The sequence below is a fragment of the Calonectris borealis genome, chromosome 1 (genome assembly GCF_964195595.1).
Source record: "Calonectris borealis chromosome 1, bCalBor7.hap1.2, whole genome shotgun sequence".
In the NCBI taxonomy this organism is placed as follows: Eukaryota; Metazoa; Chordata; class Aves; order Procellariiformes; family Procellariidae; genus Calonectris; species Calonectris borealis.
The window spans coordinates 196043026-196060744 of record NC_134312.1 but is presented as its reverse complement, the minus strand read 5'-3'; positions in this window follow the sequence as shown (position 1 = coordinate 196060744).

Genomic DNA, 17719 nt, shown 5'->3' with positions numbered 1-17719 from the left:
CTCTTTTAGTTTAAAACCATTCCCCCTTGTCCTGTCACAACAGGCCCTGCTAAAAAGTCTGTTGCCATCTTTCTTATAAGCCCCCTTTAAGTACTGAAAGGCTGTAATAAGGTCTCCCCAGAGCCTTCTCTTCCCCAGGCTGAACAACCCCAACTCTCTCACCCTTTCTTCATAGGAGAGGCGTTCCATCCCCCTGATCATTTTTATGGCCCTCCTCCGGACCTGCTCTAACAGGTCCATGTCTTTCTTGTACTGGGGACCCCAGGGCTGGACGCAGTACTGCAGGTGGGGTCTCACCAGAGCAGAGCAGAGGGGCAGAATCACCTCCCTCGACCTGCTGGCCACCCTTCTTTTGATGCGACCCAGGATACGGTTGGCCTTCTGGGCTTTTGTTTGTTTGTTTGTTTGTCTGTGTCACCTGAAGAGTTCAGCATCTAATTTTAACAAAATACAAGCGAGTGTAACCAAGAAGAGGAGAAGACATAGAAGGAAATAGTAATTTGAATAACATGAGGTAATGCAATTATTTAGCTATACTGCGTGTACAACTCAATGGTTCAAAACCTTTTCATTTTTATAAATCAGTAAGATCATAAACCTTCAACGACTACTCAGTACAGTCTTCACTGGATTGCAGAAAAAGGTGATAATACAAATAATATGGGATGAAACTTTAAAAGCATAGCTTTATGTGCATTATACTGGCAGGGAATAATGAGTAAACACATGTATAAAATAAACTGAAAATGAACAGAATAAAACCCAGAAACTTCAGCTTGAGATATGTACGAGCTGGTCACGCTCAGCCTCAGAGCACTCACTCACAGCAAAGACTGAGAATTATTCAAACTGCTACCAAACAATTTTCTCCCTGACCTGCATTTGCAGAGGCATAGGGGTTATTTTAGAATCATAGAATCATTAAGGTTGGAAAAAACCTCTAAGATCATTGAGTCCAACCGTCAACCCAACACACCATGCCCACTACACCATGTCCCTAAGCACCACATCTACACGTCTTTTAAATAATTCCAGGGATGGTGACTCCACCACTTCCCTGGGCAGCCTGTTCCAAGGCCTGACCACTCTTTCAGTAAAGAAATTTCTCCTAATGTCCAATCTAAACCTCCCTTGGCGCAACTTGAGGCCATTTCCTCTCGTCCTATCGCTGGTTGCTTGGGAGAAGAGACCAACCCCCATCTCGCTACAACCTCCTTTCAGGTAGTTGTAGAGCGCGATGAGGTCTCCCCTCAGCCTCCTCTTCTCCAGGCTAAACAGTCCCAGTTCCCTCAGCCGCTCCTCATAAGACTTGTGCTCCAGGCGCTTCACCAGCTTCGTTGCCCTTCTCTGGACACGCTCCAGCACCTCCATGTCCTTCTTGTAGTGAGGGGCCCAAAACTGAACACAGTATTCGAGGTGTGGCCTCACCAGTGCCGAGTACAGGGGCATGATCACCTCCCTGCTCCTGCTGGCCACACTATTTCTGGTACAGGCCAGGATGCCATTGGCCTTCTTGGCCACCTGGGCACACTGCCGGCTCATGTTCAGCCGGCTGTCAATCAGCACCCCCAGGTCCTTTTCCTCTGGGCAGCTTTCCAGCCACTCTTCCCCAAGCCTGTAGCGTTGCCTGGGGTTGTTGTGGCCGAAGTGCAGGACCCGGCACTTGGCCTTGTTGAACCTCATACAGTTGGCCTCGGCCCATCGATCCAGCCTGTCCAGATCCCTCTGCAGAGCCTTCCTACCCTCCAGCAGATCAACACTCCCGCCCAACTTGGTGTCGTCTGCAAACTTACTGAGGGAGCACTCGATCCCCTCGTCCAGATCATTGATAAAGATATTGAACAGGACCGGCCCCAAAGCTGAGCCCTGGGGAACACCGCTCGTGACCGGCCGCCAACTGGATTTAACTCCATTCACCACAACTCTCTGGGCTCGGCCGTCCAGCCAGTTTTTTACCCAGCGAAGAGTGTACCTGTCTAGGCCGTGAGCCACCAATTTTGCCAATATATATACATTTAACAGTTATTCCTCATTTTATGTCTTGATATCAAAAAGATTAAAAAGCTACAAATCAAAAGATAAAACTAGTTTGTTTAGAATTTTATTGAGTAGAAAGTAAAAAAGGCAATACACATGTCAAATCAGCTTCGTGTAGTGATTTCCCATCAATAAAATTATTACGTCACACTTTTCAATTATTTTAGTTTGTTTCAGTCCATATTTCTGAGCAATAGCCTGTTTTCAGGTGCTGGGATCTTGACATAAATGGCTCCTTCAGTGGCTCTCAGCTATTTATCTGAGTACTCCAGTCCATGGAGTTGCCATCTGATGAACTCTTAAAAGCCTTGCTCTGCAACACAGCGCAGTGCAATTAAAATCCAAGTTGCACAGCTTGCTCTGCACATGTTCTCCCATCAGTAACTTGGGATGGATATTTTTACAGAACCGAGGAAGCCAGTCTGAAATGAACACACGCCTCAGACTGGTTTGTCACTTTGCTGGGGAATATCTTCTTTCCATACTACGTGAGAGTCCTGCAAGAGGTTTCTGTTCCAGATTTACTGCAGCATTTCTTGTCAGGAGACCAGATCTCTCTGGAATCACAAGCCCACCCATATTGTGCATTAACTGTGTTTCTATAGTAACTTCTTACAACTTATTCACATCTCGCTGTGTAACAGATGGGAACACGTGGTATGTGAGCAGGCTGTGTGACACTAGACAATATTGAGGAGCTGTTTCTAACATAAAATTGGTATCGATGTACTACAGATACATTAATGTAAAAATTATACGAAAATAACGGAAGAGAATGAAACAGAGAAGTGGTTGGGAGAAAGGGAAGAGAGGAAAGACCATTTCAATGCCATTTGTTTCGAATCTTGTTCCCCCACAGGTGTGAACCTGCTAGCCTCCACCATCATAGTGTTTTCATAGGTCAACATGTTTTGTTCTCTTCAGAAAACTGCCCTTCAGACATCAGAAGTAAGGGATGTTGCATCCCCCATTCTCAGGGATGTTGCTGTGGCCAATCGATTTTTTTTTTTAATAGTATTCACCAGCCATTTGCTGGATTCCTGTCTTTGTCATTGAAATCCTCTCCTTATTCCAGGTGGAAATTCCAGGTAATGCTGTGTAAGAGTGTGATTTCTTTTGTAAAAGATTCATTTTAAACCAAACCAATTCTGCCAGAGGAATTCTAGCTAACCATGGGTGAAGAGTAAGTATTGCCCAAAATATTTGACTTTTTCTATGTTCAGAAATTGAGCTTTAAAGTACATACATAAAATCTTCAATGCATGTGTGTAGGTGAGAACCAGAATAAGCTATCCAGCGAAGGGGTTGTCCTCTGCTACAGCTGCAAAATCCCGTGGTAATATGTATGAGTAAGCGCATTAGTTTGGTCATCGGGGAAACAAAACTATAACAGGAGGGTCTTTAAGCAACCCAGACACCACATTTGTAAGTGCAGGCAATGATTTCCAGGGGGTCCTGAGGAGGCTACAGGCCCTCCCTACCAGCCCGCGGAGGAGCTGCGTGTACAGTCTCACAGCTCTCCGTCGCTGCACTGGTTACACGCAGCCCTGCTAACCTTGCAGTTGCTAACAGGTTACGCGGTAATAAAGGCATCCTGCTCTCCCATTATAATTCTAGAAAATTGATGCCTCGCGTTTGTAGAAAATTGGGTAAATAATTCTCCATAATATGAAAGGCGTTAAAGAAATGTAGTAAATTGTCAATGATTTTATCACAAAACCTATTTAGCCTCATTGGGAGCATTGAATTCCATTCGCATAACCAGGAGAAAAGTGATTACACGTAGATTGTTAAAAATAAAACACAGCCACCATGAGGGTGTTCAGAAGATGGACGACTGCGGCTGGCATGGGGTTCACGATGGTGAGGCTCTACACAGCTCATGGCCTTCTGAGCAAGTCACTTCACCCTTCTGTACTCCAGGTTCCCCTCTGTAGAATAATAATGATAGCTTTTGTAAGGCATTTTGAAACCTACTGATGAAAATTGCCATGCAAAAAATAGGTATGGGATTTGGATTTATATTGAATACTATCCTAAAGAGAGATGGACTTCAGCTCTTGTTTAGTGCTTTTATTAAATTCCAGTAGATAGAGAGAAAGACACTCTCTGATGAAAAGCTCTTTTTTTTCCCCCTTCTCATGAAAACCCATGGTGAACTCCATGAAAACCACAATGAGCAATGTTGAATTCAAACCCCTTTCCTGTAAAAATACTACTATGGTAGCATTCCACAAAAAATTATATAAAGTAAAGTGACATGAAGTAAAATAAAGGACATCATAAAGTAAAAATGACATAAAGACATGTTTGTTTCTTTAGCATTCCTACAACCGAGCATACGAAGTATCTTACCTTTTTTCCTAGACACTGTCCCTTCCTGGATAGTGATATTTGTTCTGCCAATACACAGTGCCTTGAACTCCATTCTCTATACTCTCACAACTAGTTTCTTTAAGGAGAAGTTTAAGTAGTCACTGGACAGTCATTGAAGGAGGGCAATTTTCAAAAATGACGAAAAAACTTTGGCCATTTCTGTCATGTGGACAGATGATCCCCTCAACCGTAGCTCTTCATTTATGCTCGGATTTTTAAAAAATAACTCCTGAGGACAGTACTAACTTTTATTTACCAATCTACATGTGGTTATTTCTCAGTAAGATAACAGAAACAGGACCTAACTGCCTTACAGCTGCATTAATCTCTTTGGGATTCATATGTAGACTCTTTTTGGCCATTACCATCTCTATATTCATCTTCTCAGAAAATAAAATCACAACTGTTGCATTCATCAGGGGAGATTTGTATTGCAGATTGCAACACAGGCAGGCCGTGCACTGGGGCTAAAAACAGCAATACTTTTCTACGATTCATCCCCCTTCCCCAGAGAGTCAGTGTATCTGTATTTGCTAGCTATATTCTTCATATATTATATATAGCTTAAGGGAAAGGACTGTTGTGTCATTTGGTCTGTACTACCAATTTCAGGATATATCCTTGTGGAGAGGTGTTCCTCACAGGGTTGGAAGTCCTTGGTGGGAGAAAGCCAGAACATTCTATGCAATGTGTAAATCTATATTAATCTTGTAAGATTTAAGTAACATGTGAGCTCTACAGAGTGGTGAATGTCTCTTTGTGGACATAAAGTCACTACTCAGAACTGCAAGACCTGAGCAGTGTTATTACAATATTTTTAAGGTACTAAAAGTCAAGTGAAACTTCCTGTGTAAGCAACAGAGCCCAGACTGAAATAAAAATTAAATAATGAAGCTCTCAGAACGACCCTTGAAAGCAGTTAATTCAGTTTTCATTTCATCAGGTTTTATGAAGCACGGGCATCCGGGCAGCATGGGTAAGCACATGCTTGGGGGAGCATTTATGGGACTGAGGCACTTGCAAGGAAGAACAATCCCCCGTTATTAGTTATGTTTTCATAACCACCTTAGCTATATTTTGACTTTATTGCATATGAGCTGCCTACCTGTTAGAAGAATCAAGCTCTTAGAAAAAGAGTAAAGCAAAACTTTCAGCAGTTTTACCTTTTTTTTTTAAGATTTACCAAAGAAAGCTCCAGAAAATTTTTTAGAAGCTCCAGTTCATAGATCATCTGAAGTGTTATCAAACAAAATGAGTTTGGAGCAATGAGGAAGATCCAGAAAGGCAGGAAAACCCCAAGTGTATGGGCACATCACTGAAAATAAAGAGGAGCCTGAAGAGTTAACGCTTCTCAGCTGAGATGACGAGACTGAGTATGTGCTTTGGGCCCACCCAGGCTGTGAAATATGATGGATATATTTGAACCACCACGAAGGCAGGAAGTCAAGTCCAATAATAAGGTCATTGTACTGTTGCAATGAGCCCAACTGTGAGGTATTGACCCAAGTATTCACACAGCACACACTTCAGCGCGGGATTCTGTTTGAAGAAATCTAGATTTCCATTTAGGTATCAGAAGATCCTCTCAGTCAGTGACCCAGTCGACCTATTTTCCAGTACTGACCAACCCACTTGGTGCCTTAATTTGATAGACACTGTCCTGCTTGGCCTGAACAGTCCCTGGAGCCGCCTGGGTTCAGCACGCGCCTGGTGACGGCAGAGCAGGAGTCCAGGGGCAGAGGAGCTAGAGCAGCTTGCTGGCTCGTATCGGTGGTTTCTCTGCTCGTAGTTGTGGAGATGAAGTAGGTTCTGGCTGCTACAGGTGGGAAGTACCTCTCCTCGGACAGAGCAGCACTTCAGATACGCTCAGGCTATTACGATGGATGGGGATGCCAGGGAAGGAGCAAAGCAGCCCCACTGTTGGTACCATGGAAGGGGTGGTCGCATGCTGGGGCAGAAGTCAGAGGGCAGCACCCCAGCGAGGCTGCTCTGCCACCTAAAATACGTGTTGTCTCTGCAAACAGAGGTGCTGCTGGCTACCCATCGTCCAGATTACCTGTGGCTGCCCTGGAGAGCCCTGGAGAGGAAATTTCCTCCCCTGCACCCCCTCCTGACATACCAACCGCTGCACCTCTGGAGCAACCCGTGTGCATTGCACTGGCTAAACAGTGGGGATGGGAAGGGAAATTGGGTCTCGAATACACCTCTCTGGGCACTGCCCTAGGATAATGTAGACACTACTTGTCACGTCTTCCTCTCCTTGACAAAATCTTCACGTAAAGTTGTTCTTTCTCTTGAACTTTGGAATACAGTAGGACTTGATCTTTATATAGCTTTGCTCTCCACCCAAATTTGATTTAAAGAGACAGAAGGATACTTTTCCACATCCATGGGTAATCTGTTCCAACAGGTTATTATTTAAAGTATGTAATTTATTAAAATAAACAAATTAATTCAAATTTCTGTTTTCTGGGTTTCCACTTGCAGTAACTGAATTGCCTATGAATATGAAAGAAGAAAGCTTTTTCTGACTAAAATGTCTCAAGAGTCTGATTCTCATTGTTAATACTTAAAAGCTATTTGCTTTTTGCAATACTACTACTCTTTTTTCTATAAGTTGTAAACCTTGATGGCCCTGCCCTCCTCTGATAAGATGTAAAAAATGAAAGACAAATTGTTAAAAAGCAAAAAAAGAGGAATTATACACAGAATCAGGTATTACAGATCCTCTTTTTTGAATACAGGAGTGACATTTTCTTTCTTCCAGTCTTCAGGAATGTCCCCTCATATGACTTACAGAGTTTCTTAGCATATAAAATATTGGAGGGGGGGGTGGTGTTAAAAAGATTTGTGGGATTTTTTTCCCCTCTTTTCACTGTAATTCTTTATAAACATTTCCATGGCTATTATTTGCCTAATTTTTAATTAAAAAAAAAAGAGTAAGATCAGAACAAACAGCTGTGCCTGAACAAATGTTGCTTGTATAATCACCCACCATGAAGAACTAAAAGGAGAGTTGCCTTTGTACTGCATTAAGCATTTTTACTCTGTTGTTATTGGGATCTGTTTAACAAGCAAATAGGAAAAACTAACAGTTGGTTTTACAACATAATTTTTTGACAGAACGCAGTGGTGAATAAAATAATTTCTTGTCCCTCACAGCTAGTGTGTGATCAATGACAAATGAAACACCAGGGCAGGAACTGAAGGCTAATGGTGAAAATCCCAAGTGCAGTTCAATTGTCTGCAATGCAGGGAAGTTTTTTAAGGTCATTATGAGCCTGATGGCAGCAGAGAACATTCCCCTGTACCTTTTATCAGCAAATGACTGATCCACAAACACTTCAGCCTTGGAAATCCTAACAGGAGATACTCTAACTCAGAGCTAGATCTTTTAAATGGTAATCTTTTATATTATCTCCCTACTCGAAAGAAAAGACAAAATGGATCAGACAGGACTGGTTGCAGTGATACTAAACTATGTCCAGAGGATGATATATTTTAAAACAGTGATTTTAAAACTCTTGCAGAAATCCATTTTATTCAGCATTTTCAATGTTTAGTGTTTTACAATAAGAACGTGCCCTTAGGATAGTTCTAAAATACTGTGCATTATTCATTGTTTGTCCAGGATAAAAACACTTACGTTTTCCTACTCTGAATAAAGGTTGTTCAGAAGGCACACTGTAATATCAACAAAGGTCCCCTCAGGACAACATATGAATAATGGAGCAGAAAGTAAAGTTAGTCACCTTCCTGTCTGCATAAATCTATAAAAAGTGCGTCAGTATGATAGACGATGGCGATGGTGGACTGAATATTGAACTACATCTCTGCATTCAAGCACACAGATGCCTTAAATAAATTATGTATCAAAAGAAAGCCTCTTAATTCTAAAAAAAGGCTGCACCAAAACATATTCATGGCTTGGGCTGCCTTATCCTATTATTCTACTGTTTAGAAATCAATAATATCAATAGTTTCTGAAAGGTCAAACAAGATGATGTGTTGATTGGTATGAGTAGTATTTCAACGTTATCTGTTCTGCAGCCTAAAAATGTAAGAAAAACAAAGCACTGAAATACCCATTGCATGTAAGGTAAAATGTTGCAATGCTGGTTGTGCACGCCAGTTGAAAACTAATTTTTAATCTAATGTCTTTGTTTGATTTGACTCTCACTAATAAAAGCAAAGGTCCAAGTAGTGCAAGTATCTCCTATGTGACATCTCTCCTTCCTTGAAAAGGATAGCAAACCCCAAAAACATTCTGGGAATTTTGCCTGCACCTAGAAACAGAGTTTCAGGGATTGCAACCAGCCCCGCACCTCCTGAAGCACAGCGTAATTGATGCTTATAATGATGCTATCTATTTCATCACCTTATTGCAAGACAAGACAGAAAACTCAAGTTAAAGAGCTTAATGTGAAGAAGCAAGACGCTCTCCTCTTTCGAGGTCTGTTATCTTTTTTTTTATGCTCCCTGCCGTTTGCTGTCTTTTCTCCATCTGCATTTTATTCTTGTATTATTTTTCAGCTGTTTTGTGTGCACTGATAATAATGTGGTGTAACTGAATGAAATGCTGCTTTTCAGAAGCTGACATTTTAGTTACTTTTGCTTTGCTTTTGCTACCACACATAGAAAGGGGCAAAAGAATGACAATGGAGGAATTGGAGAGTAAATAATCTCATTTGTAAAGGTTCACCAAGCAGCACAGCACAAAGGAATTAACAAGATGTTCATGGCAGCTCTTTAGCTCTTTAATCACTTCTCTAACATGTGGGAGACTTTCACTGCAAGGGAAAAGGTATTTCAAGAAAGGAGTGCCCTTTTACTAGAGATATTGTTGCCCTTCATGATAGCACTATTAAAAATAACAGCAGTCCTTGGATTTTATTTCCACTTAACAATTAATGTCTCTTATACACTCTTAGAGACCACACCTCGAAGGCTGTTTCAAGTATCTCCATGTTGACTGCCCTGAACAAATCTACCATATACTCCTTGAGAGGCCCTCCAGCACTAAAAACGTGCCATCAGGGTTTGTGGCATCCACAACAAATCCCTGCTGACCTTGGCCCTAACTCATACTTCCCCCATCACCCCCTGAGATGCCACCATACAGCTCTAGGGAAAGGAGCTGCTCCTGCTGCAGTCTCAGCATCCACATTGATCTCAGTGGTCCCCATGTGACAAACCCATGAAACTGAGAAAAGGGAGAGAGGAGATCTGGGTGCTTCAAACAGCTCCAGGCACTGGACGAAACACCATCTGTCATTCTGCGACACCAGATGCATAGAATAACCGAGGAGTCATGCCACCAAAACTGACACCAGTCACAATTTTAGGGTCAGGCGTTTCCTGATGCTTTGGGAGCACGACCAAGGGTTATCCAAGAGCTACTAGGCAAAGGGAAGAGGCAGGGAATTTATTCTTTAGGGAGGTGGCATAAGCAGTATACCAAGACTGCAGACACAGCCCATGAGGCTTTAATGTTTTTGCATCAATCAGCAGCAGTTGGTCGCACAGCAAGGAGAGCTCACGCTGTACCTATTTAAAGGGTAGCAGAGCTGTGACTGCAGCATGACGTCCCTAAGGACCTCCAGGATTCAAGGTAGCTTTGCCACATCCGACCTCTCCCCACAGGACTGTGCCGGCCAGAAAAAATCCGGCTACTCAGGGACTGCTTGCTGTCTTGCTTTTCAACACAGGCAGTATTGAACTTAAGGCATTGGAGGCACTTGGATTTTGAACAATATCAAGAGACAAGATGAAACTAAACTGTATGCAAGCAGTGATTTTAAAAATAGCAGATATAGGTGGACCAATGTACAATTTAAGTGCAAAGGAGTTATTGAACACTGCACTTATCAGTATCTATTGTGATGGCAAAAAGCATTAATGCCATAAATCTTACAAATCACCCACATATAATAATTCAGAATGCAACTCTCTTTTCAACCTAACAGCTACTGAAGGGATTATGTCAAGGTAAAGTGCTCTTTGTCAGCCCATGCAAATCTTTTCTGACACGTCTTTCTACTACAAAATATATTCAAAGGGAGAGTCCTTCAGCTTCACCTTTGGATGTTGGGTGATCCTTGATGAGATATACTTTCCCAGATGAATAGGATGAGGTGGGACCAGGGCTCTTCGGCTGTGAGAGTCTATGAGAAATCCAAAAGGGATACAGACCCGAAGGTTTGGCTCTTGATGGCACAAAGCAGAAGTGTTTTAACTGAAATATCTGTGGCATTTCTGCTACCATTTCCTCTCATTGAATCAGTTGTGCACCTTGGGTAAGAAAACGGTGAAATAACGAAATGTCCTTCTATTGCTGACTACCGTAAAATTGGCACTCAGCTCTCTAAAATCAGCTCCACTCAGCACGAGAGAATTGTTATTCCAGTACAGGAATATCCAAACACAGAAGATGAAATCACACATAGAACAAATCTCCATTATTTCATACCTATGGAAGAGTTGGTAGTCTTGTTTGCGGGTATAAAATTCCTCTGCTGTGATACCTGCGGTCTTTTAAAACCACTTCTGTAAATCAGCTTTGGGCACATAGAGAAGATGGCAAAGAATCGAGGACCATCGCCTGAGAAGTTCAGCTCCAGCTCTGTGAGTGCTGGATTTGCTGGAATGGTTTTACTGATCCTTCTTCACACACGCACAGCCAGACCACCTCATCAGCGCACAGCTGCAGCAGATGGGCTGTGCCATCAGAAGAACCTGTCCCGGATGAATAGCTTTGGCCAAGGTGCTTCTCTGCACCACGTCTCCACTTCTCTGTGCTGAAATGCAGTTTCCCTTTCTTGCCTCCACCCTAGCCTGGTGCTAAGCCAGGTTTTTCTGCAGGGCTGCCTCTCAGCCATATCACTACCCTGGTTCAGCTCACTGAATAACCAGCAAAAAAACAGTGTTGCTGCACGGGAGAGCAGCAACCGGTGATGGGAGAAAGCGTGGTGTCACTTTTAGTGGCTGACAATATTTAAATCAGCTTGAACAGGTCATGAGACCAGGTGAAGACTCAGATAACGCTCCTTGGAGCTGCACTAACAGAAGTTTCGTTATTTACTTTATTGTTTACAAGTAAGGGAGAAAGGAGGGCCACAGAGAAAGGCCTCTCTTCCCCTCAAACCAATGCTAACAAACAGCTTAAAAAGCATGACGAAAAAAGGAAGAGATATATTTCATATGAAAATAACTAAAGAACATTTTTCTCCTACATGTTACTCTTCATCTGTAGATCTCAAAGCCATTACTAATGACTTTTTTTAACACAATACCCTTTTTCTTTTTATTCAAGTATTCCTGTGCTATATCACAATTAAAACTGAGTATTCATACAAGATCCCTGGAAACGGACTGAAAAAGGTTGTTTGCTTTCATCACGGAAACCTAGTGAAACGCAAATAGTAAATAAGCAGCCACATGTAACTAAGGTGCCTTTCAGTATTAACATTTTAAGATTATATTAGTAACACAGTTAGCAGGAAGTTTTTATGAAGTATGAGGTTTTATTGACAATGTCTGTTTGAAAGCAGATATGTATATATTTTTCATCAATATTCACAACTACATTTTCTAATGAAAAGACAGCTAACAGAATCCTCCAAAAGGCAGATATATACTCCTGGGCTTCTACTAAAGCACAAATCATTGAATGCACAGTTCGGCTCAGAAGCCTTAAAATAAAAGTTATGAAAAGATTTTCAGACAAGTTTCATAAAGCATATTGGCTTCCTTTCAAAACAGCCCAGAAAGCTGCATCTTATGACATTATTTTTATGTGTAATGCAGTAAGCGTATGGAAGCTTTTGCTTTTTCTTAGAGATACATTCAGCTTTTGAGAAATCATGGAATTATTTGTGAAGCCACCACAAACAAGCAGTTCATTTCTTCCTAATTTATTAAACTATTAATCAAGGCACCTTTTATAAATTCATGTCCAAACCCACGTCCTCAGTCATTGTCGGTGGGCAGACCAAGTTCTTCAGAAAAGTGGACTCAGCACTGGGTCAGGACGTTTGTGAGCCAGCATCTTGGTAGCTCAAATAAATATTGCTCATGGTTTCAGAAAGCAGAAATTGAGAAGAAATACAATGGGAAAAAATATTTGTGTCATTATTAGCATTTCCACAAATACTTAAACTATAAATATGCTTGAAGTTATAGTGTCCCCAGTAAACAGTTTATAATCTAACATAAAAGGACGTTTAGTCTTAGTATTCTGGGATATAAAAATAACCCCACACTGGTAAATTTAGCTATCTAGGGTTCAAGTTTGAACTATCTAGACTTTCTGGCACCAGTGATTGAAATCCCTTTAGACTTGACTCATCCTTGATTTTCCTGAGCGTGCTAAATTGAGCATATTTATGTCTGGACCTTTTAGACCCAGATCTTGTGCTCAGGATACATAAAATGCCAGATTTTTATAATGCCAAGACCCTCAAACCACATATGAAATGTATTTGCCTAAGTTTCTCCTGCAATTAGGAAGATTTACGAATAACACAGAGCAGTGTATCTCTTAATTACTGATCCACTCAAAGCAGCATACCTGTTTCACAGGTTTTCAGTGCCCAGAAATATTTCATTGCATGATATGTTTGTGTGCTGCCTTCAGTTTTAAAAAGCAAGTATTTTGTGTACAGAAAACCTACAACCATATTTTCAATCTGAGCTCTGAAATGTCCCTTCAGTTGGTCAAAGTGCTAGCCTTAACTTTTTGGTAGTAAAAAGCTGAACCAACCTCACGAAAAAGTTACATTATGCAACAAGGCTGGCACTTGCCAATCTATATGGAAGCCAAGTGACAGGTAAATGCAAACAAACTTGGACAGAAAGCAGCATGCCAAATACTCGGGCTGGCATAGGAATTGGTATCTCATGATTTTGTTAATCCAGCAGCGACCATACGAAATCTGACTAAATATATACCCTAACTGGTTCAAGCTGGCTCCTTCAGGGGATCTGGTTCTGCACAGATCTGTACTAACTGCTCATGAAATCCATGGCCCAGCACCTATTGTGGCCATGAGATCTATGGAGCTAAGGATAACAGTAATACCCCCATTTCCAAGTACTCTTCCAGTTGTGAATTCTGGTTGTGGTTATACAAGCAGCTGACTTTGGTTGACAAGAGCTGGCGTAAGGTTAAGTAACAGAAATATGCAACCAGGAGCTTGGAGAGGAGAAAAATGGGGGACAAGGGAGAGCCTTCTCCTTTAGCAGCAGCAAACCATTAGTTCACCCTGAATGTAAAACCAAGTGTCAGTCTCCAGGGAATTCTGCTTCTTAATCCTTTGAGTCAGGGACTAGACACACTTGCAAACAGCTTTGATGGCTCTACTGCAATCAGGCACCTCAGGAAACCCCAGAATTGGTTTCAAATTTCTACTAGAAATGGTAAATTGCATTGATGCGGTGATAAATCCATTGTCAAATGGACTTCATTACAAGGGGGGACAAAATAACCAGTTCTTGAAAGAATACAATAACACAAAACCAATGGATGAAAAATTGTAATAATATAATTATTCCTGACAGCACAAGCATTTGTCCTTATCATTACGACAAAGGGCATAAATTTGGGATTAAATTATATGTTTGATTAGGGGTTTATCGTACCTTAAGTACTGTATAAAGTTATGTGTTAATTCTGCACTCCCTCATATTGCTGAATATCCAAAATGACGCTTCTGAAATTGATGAAATGACTCTGAATTTTCAGTCATATAAATTAAATCTTAACCTGTATTTAAATACTTGCTTCTTAAGGGCAAAAAACAAATTAAACAAATTTCCTTGTGTTAAAGATTCAGACCCTTCCTTCCCCACGCTTATTTTCACCAAGCAAACAGACATTAAATGAGTAGTCGCTTGAACAAAGGATGACAGCGGACAGCAATGAAACCCCTATACGCTGCTGAGCAAACTCCCACTAAAATTAAACCCAAAATGAGCATTAGGTCTTCTAAAGCCTGGAAATGCATACCAGGGGAATTCTGCCAAGCAAGTCCTTACTAGAAAGGGGGCAATTCAGCTGTCTAAACATAGGTGTCTAGTGCCGTTTGAGAAGTCTAGGTATGGTCTCTGGGAGAGCAGGCGTCTCCACAGGTCCCCACCCACATCTGCCAACCCCACGCAGATGTCTTAGCTGCCCCAGGGCTTCTCAAAGGGCACCAGACGTCTGTGCTGAGGCAGCTGAATCCCACTCAGAGTGTCTACCATGCAATTAAGGACAACTTAAAATTCTTCTTTAAGGACGCTCTGGAATGAAAAAGGTAACTATTGGTAAGTATTATTTTTATCCCATAAACAAAACTTGTTTAAAGGAAGCTGCCCTACCTCCTTGTTTAAGAAAACTAATCACTTTTAATCTACCTAAACATGCTCATGAGATTTTAGGTATTTTCCATCAATAGCCCTAAAAACTATGACTCCTACAACAAAGATTGTATTGCATAAGAAAACAGAGCCTTTGATAATAACCAGTTTCAATTTAGGATGGTGACACATTAAGCATTTATATGAAATGAGCATAAGCTTATTACATTATTAATTAAGATTATTACAGCCCTGTGCATCGTATGGTCACTTCAGGTATAGAATTAAATGGCATCAGAAAGGCAGCCTAGAAACTTCTGCTGCACTTTTGGGTCTGAAGGAAGAAGAAATGGGAATTTGTGACGATTTCTAAATCTAGAGGTGCAGGAAGCGTGTGCAGTCCTGCCTATCTTTACCTGTTCATAAAGGTTAAAACACTGCCTGTTGATTTGTACTGCTTCATCCTTGCACTTATAATCACTAGCACACATTTAGCAAAGGTAACATTCACTGCTATCTGTTTTATACTGAAAGGTATTGTGTAAGGACATAATTCCTTTACACCAGAGGGATGTAGAGGAACAGGAGGCAGTAAGATGGAGGGGGCTGTAGAATTACTTTTCCACCCACATAAACGGGAAACAAAAGGCTATAGCAGTTGTTAAACCAGACTGTATCAGGCCTTTACCTTCCTTCCAGCCCAGAGGACTCCAGAGTGCAAAGGAGAATCTGGTGCTCTGTGTTACTGCTCACCACCAGCACGGTTAGAGAAAAAGGCTGAAAATACACCGGGCTGTGTCTGTGCATGTGTACATGCACGTGCCCGTGATATATGCAACCAACATATTTCAGAGAAATCAGTCTAGGGCTGAAGTCTGCCCGCTTTATGCTACTTTTCCAATTTCCGCCTGTTTATCCAGCTGATTTATTGGGATAAGTGTTTTGCCCTGAGGTGAAAAGCCTCTCCTGCTTATTGCTTCACTATTTAGTATATTGGCAAAACAGTTTCATCATTCATAATAAATAGAAAAAACTGTAAGCAATGGGACAGTTGCTTAAGTCACCTGGATTACAAGCACAGACATGAAAGAGGGATCTAATTATATTTATTTTCATTCTAGAGTTTCTAGAAATGTGATGATGTTTCAGGCAGCAAAGGGAACTAGTTTTACATGAGCAGCACACACACATACACACACTTACCTTCTCGGCCACTCTTCCTCAAGTTGCCCATACCTCAACATGTCACCTCAGTCCTATATTTTCTGCTAAGATCACTAATTCATTAACAAAGGCCTCACCTCCCACTTTAGAGAAACTCAGCTTCCACGGATGCAACACCTATGAAAACCAAGCAGTATATGCTGTGAAATGTAAGTAAGAGGTCTCTTATTTTCTATTAGACTCATTATGCAGTGATATCCAGCCAGCCCTCACACTACTGAGACAGCAGAACATTTGATATGAGACATAATAACAATCAGAGATAGTGGCTGTTTCTACGAGTTTCAAAGAGCCCATGTGTTGTGCTTTAACCCCAGTCAGCAACTAAGCACCACACAGCTGCTCGCTCGCTCCCCTCCTTGACCCCAGTGGGGTGGGGGAGAGAATCGGAAGAGCAAAAGTAAGAAAATTCGTGGGTTGAGACAAGAACAGTTTAATACTTGAAATGAAATATAATAATAATAATAATAATAATAATAGTAATAGTAATAATAATAGTAATAAAAAGTAAAACAACAAAAGAGAGAGAGAGAGAGAGAGAGAGAGAGGAACAAAACCCAGGAAAAAAACAGGTGATGCAACCGCTCACCACCCGCTAACTGATGCCCAGCTAGTCCCCGAGCAGCGATCGCTGCCCCCTGGCCAACTCCCCCCCAGTTCATATACACTGAGCATGATGTCATATGGTATGGAATATCGCTTTGGCCAGTTTGGGTCACCTGTCCTGGCTATACTCCCTCCAGCTTTTTCTGTACGTCCTGGCTGGCAGAGTATGGGAAGCTGAAAAGTCCTTGACTTTGTATAAACACTGCTTAGCAACAATTAAAACATCAGCGTGTTATCACATTATTCTCATGCTAAATCCAAAACACAGCACTATACCAGCTACTAGGAAGGAAATTTACTCTACCCCAGCCGAAACCAGGACACCACGTGTTAACACACACTAGGCTTATTACCACTCTTGACAGAGTCTCCAGGTGAGCATGAAAAGCTTTAGTTCTAAAATTAGAGTCTCTGTTGTCTCCAAAATCTTAACAATTAAAAACACGCTGTATTTGTGTGTCATTATCTTGGTCATGCTGCTACACACAAATCCAAGCAAGCAGACTGAAGTTAGATTCCCAGATGTCTTGTTCAAGGCACAGCAGTGTCATTCATCAGTGCAGATCAGGGAAGCAGCACACAGATGAAGCTGGTGTAGTACATATTTAGCGAGTAACATCATCTTCCTTATGCTTCGTAAAATTCCCCCACGTTTTAACGTGGGGAATATAATTTCAGCGTTTGGTCTAGTATTGTAGTTCCTGTCGAACAACTATAATTACTTCATTAAGGCTTATTTCCCAATCAGCTATGACCCTATCCACAATTGCTCTGAATCAAATCATGCTATTAGAGAAACTGCTTGTGCAAAGTATCATAAAACATCACCTTTTTGCACACCCTTTGCACTGGTAAAAATGACAAAGAAAGGCAAGAAGCCACAGAGAACTGCACTGCACACCTGAGTCCTTTAGAGGGGACAAACAATTACAGTTTTATTTATTTAGACTTTGGCAACCAATTTCTACCTTTTGGTTCCCCTGCCAGAAAAATCAGTGTAATTAGATGCAAGTGCATAGCAAGCAGAGTTTGTGGAAGGCATCTGAAGGATGTGTAGGCATCTGAAGGATGGTGAACGCGAGTACATCAAGACAGTGCCTCCCTCCATGAACTGATGAAGGCTGTTATCAAAATGCAT